The sequence below is a fragment of the Cannabis sativa genome, chromosome 1, assembly GCF_029168945.1.
Source record: "Cannabis sativa cultivar Pink pepper isolate KNU-18-1 chromosome 1, ASM2916894v1, whole genome shotgun sequence".
Taxonomy (NCBI): domain Eukaryota; kingdom Viridiplantae; phylum Streptophyta; class Magnoliopsida; order Rosales; family Cannabaceae; genus Cannabis; species Cannabis sativa.
In genome coordinates, this window is record NC_083601.1 from 55,916,689 (window position 1) to 55,925,192 (window position 8,504).

The following is an 8,504-nucleotide window of genomic DNA, read 5'->3' on the forward strand; positions in this document are numbered from 1 at the left end:
TTTTTTGTTTATTATTAATTAATATAAATTATAAAAATAGAAGAAAGAAAGAGAAAAAAGAATTAATGTGGTTTACCTAGAAATATTTTTTATTTGAAGAATATGTTTATTAGTTTAAATTTATTTATTAAAAAATTAAATATTAACAAATATCTTTTTCAAATTTGAATTATCGTTGTTGAATTATAAATGATCTCTTAATTTTAGAAATTTAAAGTTTTAACTCTAAGCAATAAAATAACAATAAAAATTGAGCCTTATGTAAATTTCGTATAATGATAAGAATAATAAAAATAATATATATAAAAATCTAGACTTTACATATACATATTTTCAACCTTCCCAAATGTATTGCTTCAATAGGATGAATGTATAATTTACAAATACATATATTTCAACCTTCCCAAAATGTATTGCTTCAATAGGATTTTTAAAATTATATTCTCCTCTTTCACTTAATATTAATTTTAAGATTATTAATAGTGTCCGAGCTTTTCACAACAAAGTGATGGTTTAAGAATTTTGACGAACATTTTCATCCAAAATTATAGAATTAAAACAAAAAATTTACAAATAATAAAGTTATGAACACACAAAACCTAATTTGCATATCGTCGTCTCTTCTCCTCCTTTATTTTCACCTCTGTAATATTATTTTCTTTGGTGATTTACAGCAACTCCAAAAGGATTTGTATGAGGAAGACTCGAGTCTTCTACAAACGACATCATCATTACCAATATTATACATGGTGAGAATAATTTTCTGGAAGAAATTTATGAGTTTGCCTTTGATTAAAATTATGAGTATGATATTATAAGTGGCAAAAGATAATAATTAAACGGAACTGCAAAGGCTTTCAACTGAAGAGCCCTAACAGATTTGAATCGCCTCCTCCCTCTCTCTTGTTTTATCGGCTGTCCACCATCTCTCCCATTCAAGAATTTATGCACAGAGTTTTTCGGCAAGCCTGAGGCAATGGTATAGACAATAAACTTGAGGACAAGATATTACCGAAGAGAAGACTATTGTATTGATCTCCTTGATTGATGCCAAAGTTTTTCTCATTCCCACATCAACGTCTTCTTCGGTGAGGGGTTCAATAGCAGTCGTCTGAGAGTGGTTCGGTTGGCTCAACGACGTCCTCTGTTTCAAATTTTTGTTTTCATTTATTAATTTACTATTATTAGTTTAATTCCAATTAATATTTTTACGGGGTTAAAATTATAAAGAGTTCATTCCTTAATTAATTTAGGAATACTGTAAGTAAACTCTGTTGTAGATTGTCATATCAGTGAAACCCAGTGTTCTGATAAATCTAGGAATACTTTATTCACATAGTCATGTTTATTTTCCACTGTGTTGACAACACAATAAACATGTTCAAGTATGTGAAAAGGGTTTGGATGAATTTATAAATCAAATAGACAAGCAATTGATTAAGTGAACCAAAACATACACAAGTGAATGAAAAATTACTTCTGTTACTTTATTGATATAGAATAATCTGGATTACATTGAAACAGAGTTTTATTTAGGGCATAAAACCCAACAAAAGAAGACTATTGTATTGATCTCCTTGATTGATGCCAAAGTTTTTCTCATTCCCACATTAACGTCTTCTTCAGTGAGGGGTTCAATAGCAGTCGTCTGAGAGTGGTTCGGTTGGCTCAACGACGTCCTCTGTTTCAAATTTTTGTTTTCATTTATTAATTTACTATTATTAGTTTAATTCCAATTAATATTTTTACGGGGTTAAAATTATAAAGAGTTCATTCCTTAATTAATTTTAATGTTGTGATCGTGTTTATGCGTTGAAACTAACTTATAAATTTTTCCATTAGTCTTGTCTTTTGAGATGGTTCTTTAGTTTTGTCTTTTGACATGGTTTTTTAGTCTTTTCCTTTTAGTTTTTTCTGGTTCGAGTATTGTCTTTTGGCATGGATAGTGTAGCTTAGAATCATCATGGTGCTATAATAGAAGCATTCAAGAAGAGGAAGATTGGATGTGTTCAACCCGAAATTACTGAGATAATAGGCATTAAAGAAGCATTGAGTTGGATTACAACTCATTCGTGGGATAGAGTCATGTTGGAAACAGATAACTTGGTGTGTGTCCAAGCGATTAAGAGCGGTGCTTTATGCTTTCACAATTTGTGTTTTGTAAAACGATCTGTAAATGAGTTGGCTCATTGCTTGGCAAGAGACTCTTGTTTCTCTACAGGTCGTGTGCTTCAGTTGGAGGATTGTTCGTGCGTTCTATTATTTTGAACGAATTTATTAATTAATAAATCTTATGATTTTTATTCAAAAAAAAAAAAACAAAAACAAAAAATTTACAGAAAAAATAATAATCCAAATCATAGAAAATATTCTTTCCCACAAATTAAATTTATAAAGTTTAAAGGTGAATAGATATAATTTAGTTGAAATAAAAAAAAAAACATAAAATTGTATGAAACCCAAGATCATCGATATAATACTTCAAGTACATATAACATATAGGGGTGTTCGCGGTGCGGTTTTTGACCATTTTTTTAAACCAACCCGCACATGCGGTTTTTCTAATTTCCCAAACCACACCCGCATTGCGAAACTAAAAAACCGCAAAAACCGCACCGCAAAAAATGGTGTGGTGCAGTGCGGTTTTTGCGGTTTTGCGGTTTGAACTATCATAAAATGATTAAACTATCACAAATACAACAAAATTTGAGCAACACCTATCAAAAATACCATAAGTCTTCAAAATAAAAATGCAAAAAAAATTAAGCTTCAACCATACAATAATTAGTCGACTTTGGGTTGGACATACCTAAATAAATATAAAAATTGGTATTTTTATAATGTGCGGTGCGGTGCGGTTTGAACCGCATATTAACAATTCAAAACCGCAAACCGCACCGCACCGCGCGGTTTAGGAAAAATTCAAACCGCGACCGCACCGCGAAGAATTTCAAACCGTATTTTTTTTGCGGTGCGGTGTGGTGCGGGCGGTTTGAGCAGTTTGATGAACACCCCTAATAACATATATACATATCAGAAAATTTAAAAATACCATCATTTTTCTAGATGAAAATAAACTCACAAAAATTAAAAATCCTAAATTAAATTTATATGAAACAACTATAGTGTCCTTATATATTTCTTTATCTTTATATTTATCTTTATATCTTTATATTATATCTATTCTATATAAAATGTGCCTATATAACAAAATTTGAAAAATTGTTGGGTGACTTTTCTTGTTAACGTTTTCTATTCCTAATAATAATAAATAAAAATTCTATAGTAACTATTTATAGAATAACAAGGAAATCGTTTGGTTGTATCAGAGCACTATTTATGAAATTGTTTGATTGTATTTAAAAAAACTTATTGAAGGAAATCGATCATTGATAAATATTGAGTTGAAAAAAAATCAAAGGAAATCAACTAAATGTGGCGCTATGACTATCCAAATTGAAGAACGATTGTCGCTTTTCTTGCAACAACAATGGTGAAACTCAGAGGAAAGAAGAAATTGAAGCCGCCTAGAACGAGAGCAATTGTGAAACTGAAGCTACCCGAAAAGATAATTGACCGAAAATGGCAGATTTTACAAATCAGATTGACAATCCCCAATCCCCACTCAGGTAAGAAACAAAAAATGATACAAGAAATGCCAAAACGGTCATCTGCGGCAATCCATGCTTGATTTGTCATGTGGACCGAATTTTAGGGTTGAAAATCGATGTACCCAAAACAAACGAGGTTCAGAATTTTACAACTCGATGGAGACCCCAATTTCAACGTGAAAGTCCCACCATTGTTAACTATCCTTTGGTGACTTTAGGACTTTGGGCATACCGAGGAAGAAGAAGAGATTGACTCCGAGCACGAGTCCAACCCCCAACCCAATTACATCTCTATAATTTTTTCTGCCTGAAGTATATTTTTTCAGAACTTTTTTATTAGTAGGTGCTTGGTATGTAATATTACAAGTGGATGCATAACGATATATGTTATAAACATTGAGTTTATTAATTTGTTTGTTTTAAAATTGATCATATCTATCTTGCATTTTAACGTATAGCTCTGATTATATGAATATCCCACTAAGCTCTTTGAGTGAGGGTTTGTTTTTGCAATAAAACTATATATGCTCTTGGCCGGGTTTACCGTGTTTAAGTTTAATAATGAAATTTTAGAAACTCGTATGTTAATTGTTATTTTGTGGGAATTGGGTTGGATATTTATTTACTATCTCACCTTCGGTTGTGTTGTGAAATTCAACTCTTAAATTATTCAGCTATGTACTTTAAATCTATATATATATATATCATTCAAATTTGGATTTGAACTTTTAATGTGTAATTTTATTAACTTGGCTTTGTTCTTAAGCAAACAAGGATGAAAAAACTTTACTTCGAAGGTTGCTCTTCTACACAGTAGGCATTTTGACATCCCTTTGGAGGTGGTGGTAAAAGAGCCAAGTTAAGGATGATGATAGAGCTGTTCTGCTGGAGGAAGGAAAGCTCCAAGCAGCCTCTCCTAGAGCTCGGATATTGTCTTCGTCATCTTCTATTGTGAGGTGTGTTGAGGGAATTTGTTTTTGAAAATCTTGAGTGTGTGAAGTGGTTTTTACATTCTGTTATCTTATGTTGTTTGTAAAAATTTGCATTAAACATCACATTACTTTGGTTTTTCTTTGCTTGTTTTTCACTCCCTCTTATTCATACATAAAGTTGATTTCCATCTTACCACAGTAAAAAATTTCTTGAAATTTTATCTTTATGAAGCGAACTGCAGCCGTAATGGTATAAGTAAAAAATACTCTTCTTTCCCCTAATGGTCAAGAATATTGAAAAGTAATTCAAGATAGATGATAAATATTTACTTACTGAAAGTAAAATTCTAATCATTTTATTTTAAAAATTCTTAATTTCATACTTTCCTCTATTTACTTTTGGCCATTATAAATTATAAATTTGGTATCACAATAATTGAACTTAGTAATAACACCATGGTTTCGTACTTAAAGTGCATTCTACTTCTATTGTTAATTATGCATCTGTAAAGTTATGCTGTAATCTTCATGTGAATTAACACTGTAAATTGTAAATCATATCAATTTATTTCTTACATATCTTCCAATTATTAACTGCTATTATAGGTGTATTGTTTAGATACTGATTAGTACTTTGTGTGAAACAGGGAAAGAAAATAAAGAGAAAAAATTACAAAAAGAGACATATACAGTGTGGGTCGTCTGAGATCTAACCATAATTATATTAAATTATTAAAACTCACATATTGCAATCAGTATTTATTTTAGATTGCAATACCATCATTTAAATTATTTGAATATACATAAAAATTACTACACTCAATAATAAAATAAGTTTTTCTTGAATAAATCACTTTATTAAAAAAATTCAATTAGCTATAATAATAAATTAAAATATATGATTATTTATTGAATCATTCTCATTTATATTATAAAACACCTATTATAAAACTAAGTATACGTGCCTTGCACGTAGCTTTCTCCTAGTATAAAGTGTCTATCTAACCATATTTCTTGGTTTAACAAATTTTACTTTTTTTCTGTTAAACATCAAACAATAATTTTCAAAAATTTTAAAATAATAAATAAATAAAAATATTGGCCAAGTAGTTGAACTAAATCCCTATTTTTTTAAACAGTTTTCAATAGAGATATTTTAAAAAATTAATCTAACTAAAATTCCAAAAATCATGGCAAAATGCGGTTATATTATGAGCATGCTTAGCCAATTTATGGTGGCAATGTTAAAATTGTAACCAACATGAGAGATTATTGCTAAGCAACATTTACGTAGTGGCATCAAAGAAAACCCACCAAGCAACGATTACAACTATCACGAGAAAGAGCCAAAAAAAAGAGACTACATTAAAATTCATAAGAATGTCTTACATCTCCAAGTCGGTGGAATGCACCATAAATACCACCAAATAACGTTGAGAAGATTACATACCAAATCTGGGAATCCATAAAATAGACCTGCAAAATTTTGTAATGTCAAAAATCTAATCATGAAGGCTGACATGATAAGAAAAATATATATAGGGAGAGCAGAAAACATACAAGAATAATTGGAGCCCATAGTATAACAACAACACCAATATTATTTTTGGCTGCACAAAAGGTGAGACCAAATCAATATCACTATTTTATTTTGCTAGACAAATCAACATATCACTTGATCATAGGAACTGCATTAATTTATATATAGATAAGAGCTAAAGCATAACAACTTCATTTATTCATATATAAACCCATTACCACGGGGAAAGAACTCGTGCCACTAAAAAGTAGATATATGCACTTCCATTATAGCTTTTGTCAGCCCTACTAGAGGTTTTATATGTATCCAAGACACACATGTATAATCGCTCTTCAACATGTCATTAATCAGATGAAAACAAACAAGGTATATAATTATAAAATGTTAAGAGATTGAGTTGCCATATAGTTCTATAATGTTGAAGTGTGCACATGAGTCTTTTCCACGATTTTATAGAAATTAGCAGAATTTCTATTGTACTTATATGTAATTTTTAGCTTCTTAACATTGGTTTCTTTAGAGGGTGTAGCTCACACTTTTCCTTGAAATAAACTCGATATTGTTAATACAAGTTTGAGGCTATGCATCCAAAAATTAAAAAAAAAAAAAAATGTAACACGACATTGGTAATTAAAGAACAATATTTCAACTCGTTTAAAACTGAAAGGAAATGCAGAGAGAAAGGGTTGTTCTTGACCTATTTCATGGGTGTGATGCTTCGAAAAGGAAATGCAGAGAGAAAGGGTGCAGATGAACAGGGATGGTCTTGAGTTACATATGTGTGATGCCTTCGATTGTAAAGCTCGAGAGATGCCTTTAATTGTAAAGCTCGAGAATGAGAAGCTGAAGAACGATGGAGACTTAAACAAGTACGAGTCTTTGTGCTCTACTTTTATTTTTTTATTTAAACAAAATTTATTTCTATTTTGATTATTATCTATATATTTCTATTTTCTTTTTCGTCTATTCAGGTTCTTCACAATTATTGTGTTAGTCTTTGGGATCCTGTGCTCATTAGTTCTCTCCGGATGTAACTAGTATTGACAACTCACTTGAAACTTTTGGCTCTAATTTAATGTCTCTACTATGTTCAAATTGTGAGTCTTTTTTGTTTTTCTTTGGATGATGGTCTGCAGCAACAATGCTCTTCGGACCATCAAGTAGTTCAACTGCTAATGAGTCATTGCAGCATTCGTTTTTCAAAGTATATGTGTTTCCAACTCTTGCTACTCCTTGTTAATAAAATCAAAATAACTTACATTTGGTTGCTTGATAGGTGACTTGGGTTCCTCGTTTACTACATGATCGACTTGAGCTAAAGCTGAGTAACATGAGTAACATGAGGCTATATACATTGTTCTTGTGATATTGACATTCATGTATTCATAATTTTATAATGAAAATGTAATACACTAATAACTCGTTAACTCTGTTATGTAGAATGCACTAATTTTTTCTGATTGGGAAGATCGTGTGGGAATAGTCAGGTAATTATTAGGTTTCTTTTATTTTTGTTCTTAGATTTTTTGTTTGTTTGTACTATAATTATGATTTGTAATAATATTATGTTGTTTCATAAACTAAGAATCTTATGTTTCATAAGGGAGAAAACAAAGTTTACATTAATATTATCAATAAACATCAACATTGTTTTTCTATTTATTCTATTTAATTATACATCAATATTGTGCTTATGTTCTAGAGATCATTTCTTAAATTATCTGGTTTGTCAAATAGAGTTTGAATTTGGATATTTGTAATATATTTTTTTTGTTAATTTATCTTTAAATTTGATTTTAGATTACAGAGGATTGGAAGAAAAAAATGAAAATGGTAAAGTAAATTGAATTTAATGCAAATTGAAGAGCTTCACTAAAGGATTAGAATTATTCAAGCCTTGTAGGTGATGTTGCTGAAGCCAGAAGGTCACCATCCACGACCTTCACCTTGTTGGATAGAACTATGTCACAATTGAGATCTAAACACATGCGAGTTGGTGAGCTTTGTCATTGATCAAATGGCTTAAATTATGAAGTTTAATTTTGACTTGTTGTTTTTTCTTTTTTTTTTGGGGTTTGAAACTTTTACGTGATAAAAATCTTTTGGTGTAAACTTTGGGTTCTAAATGTGTTTCAAATATGTCTTGCTTCGATTACAATCATATAGTTCTATGCTTTTGTTTCAGTTTGTAATATGTTTAATTTAGTTATTTGTTTCGTTGATTTTGATTGTATTATTGTTATGTTATGTTCTTTGGTTTTTCAACACGGTTTAAAGCTTTCTCTAGGCCTTGGATACGAAGTGGATCTACTTTTGGTTTCTTGTTTTTGGTTGGTGGTCTTGAATTTTATATAAACTGTGTTTTCGATGGTTCTTAGCTTGGGTTATTCTCTTTGTCTTGGACATCTATTGTCTCAATTT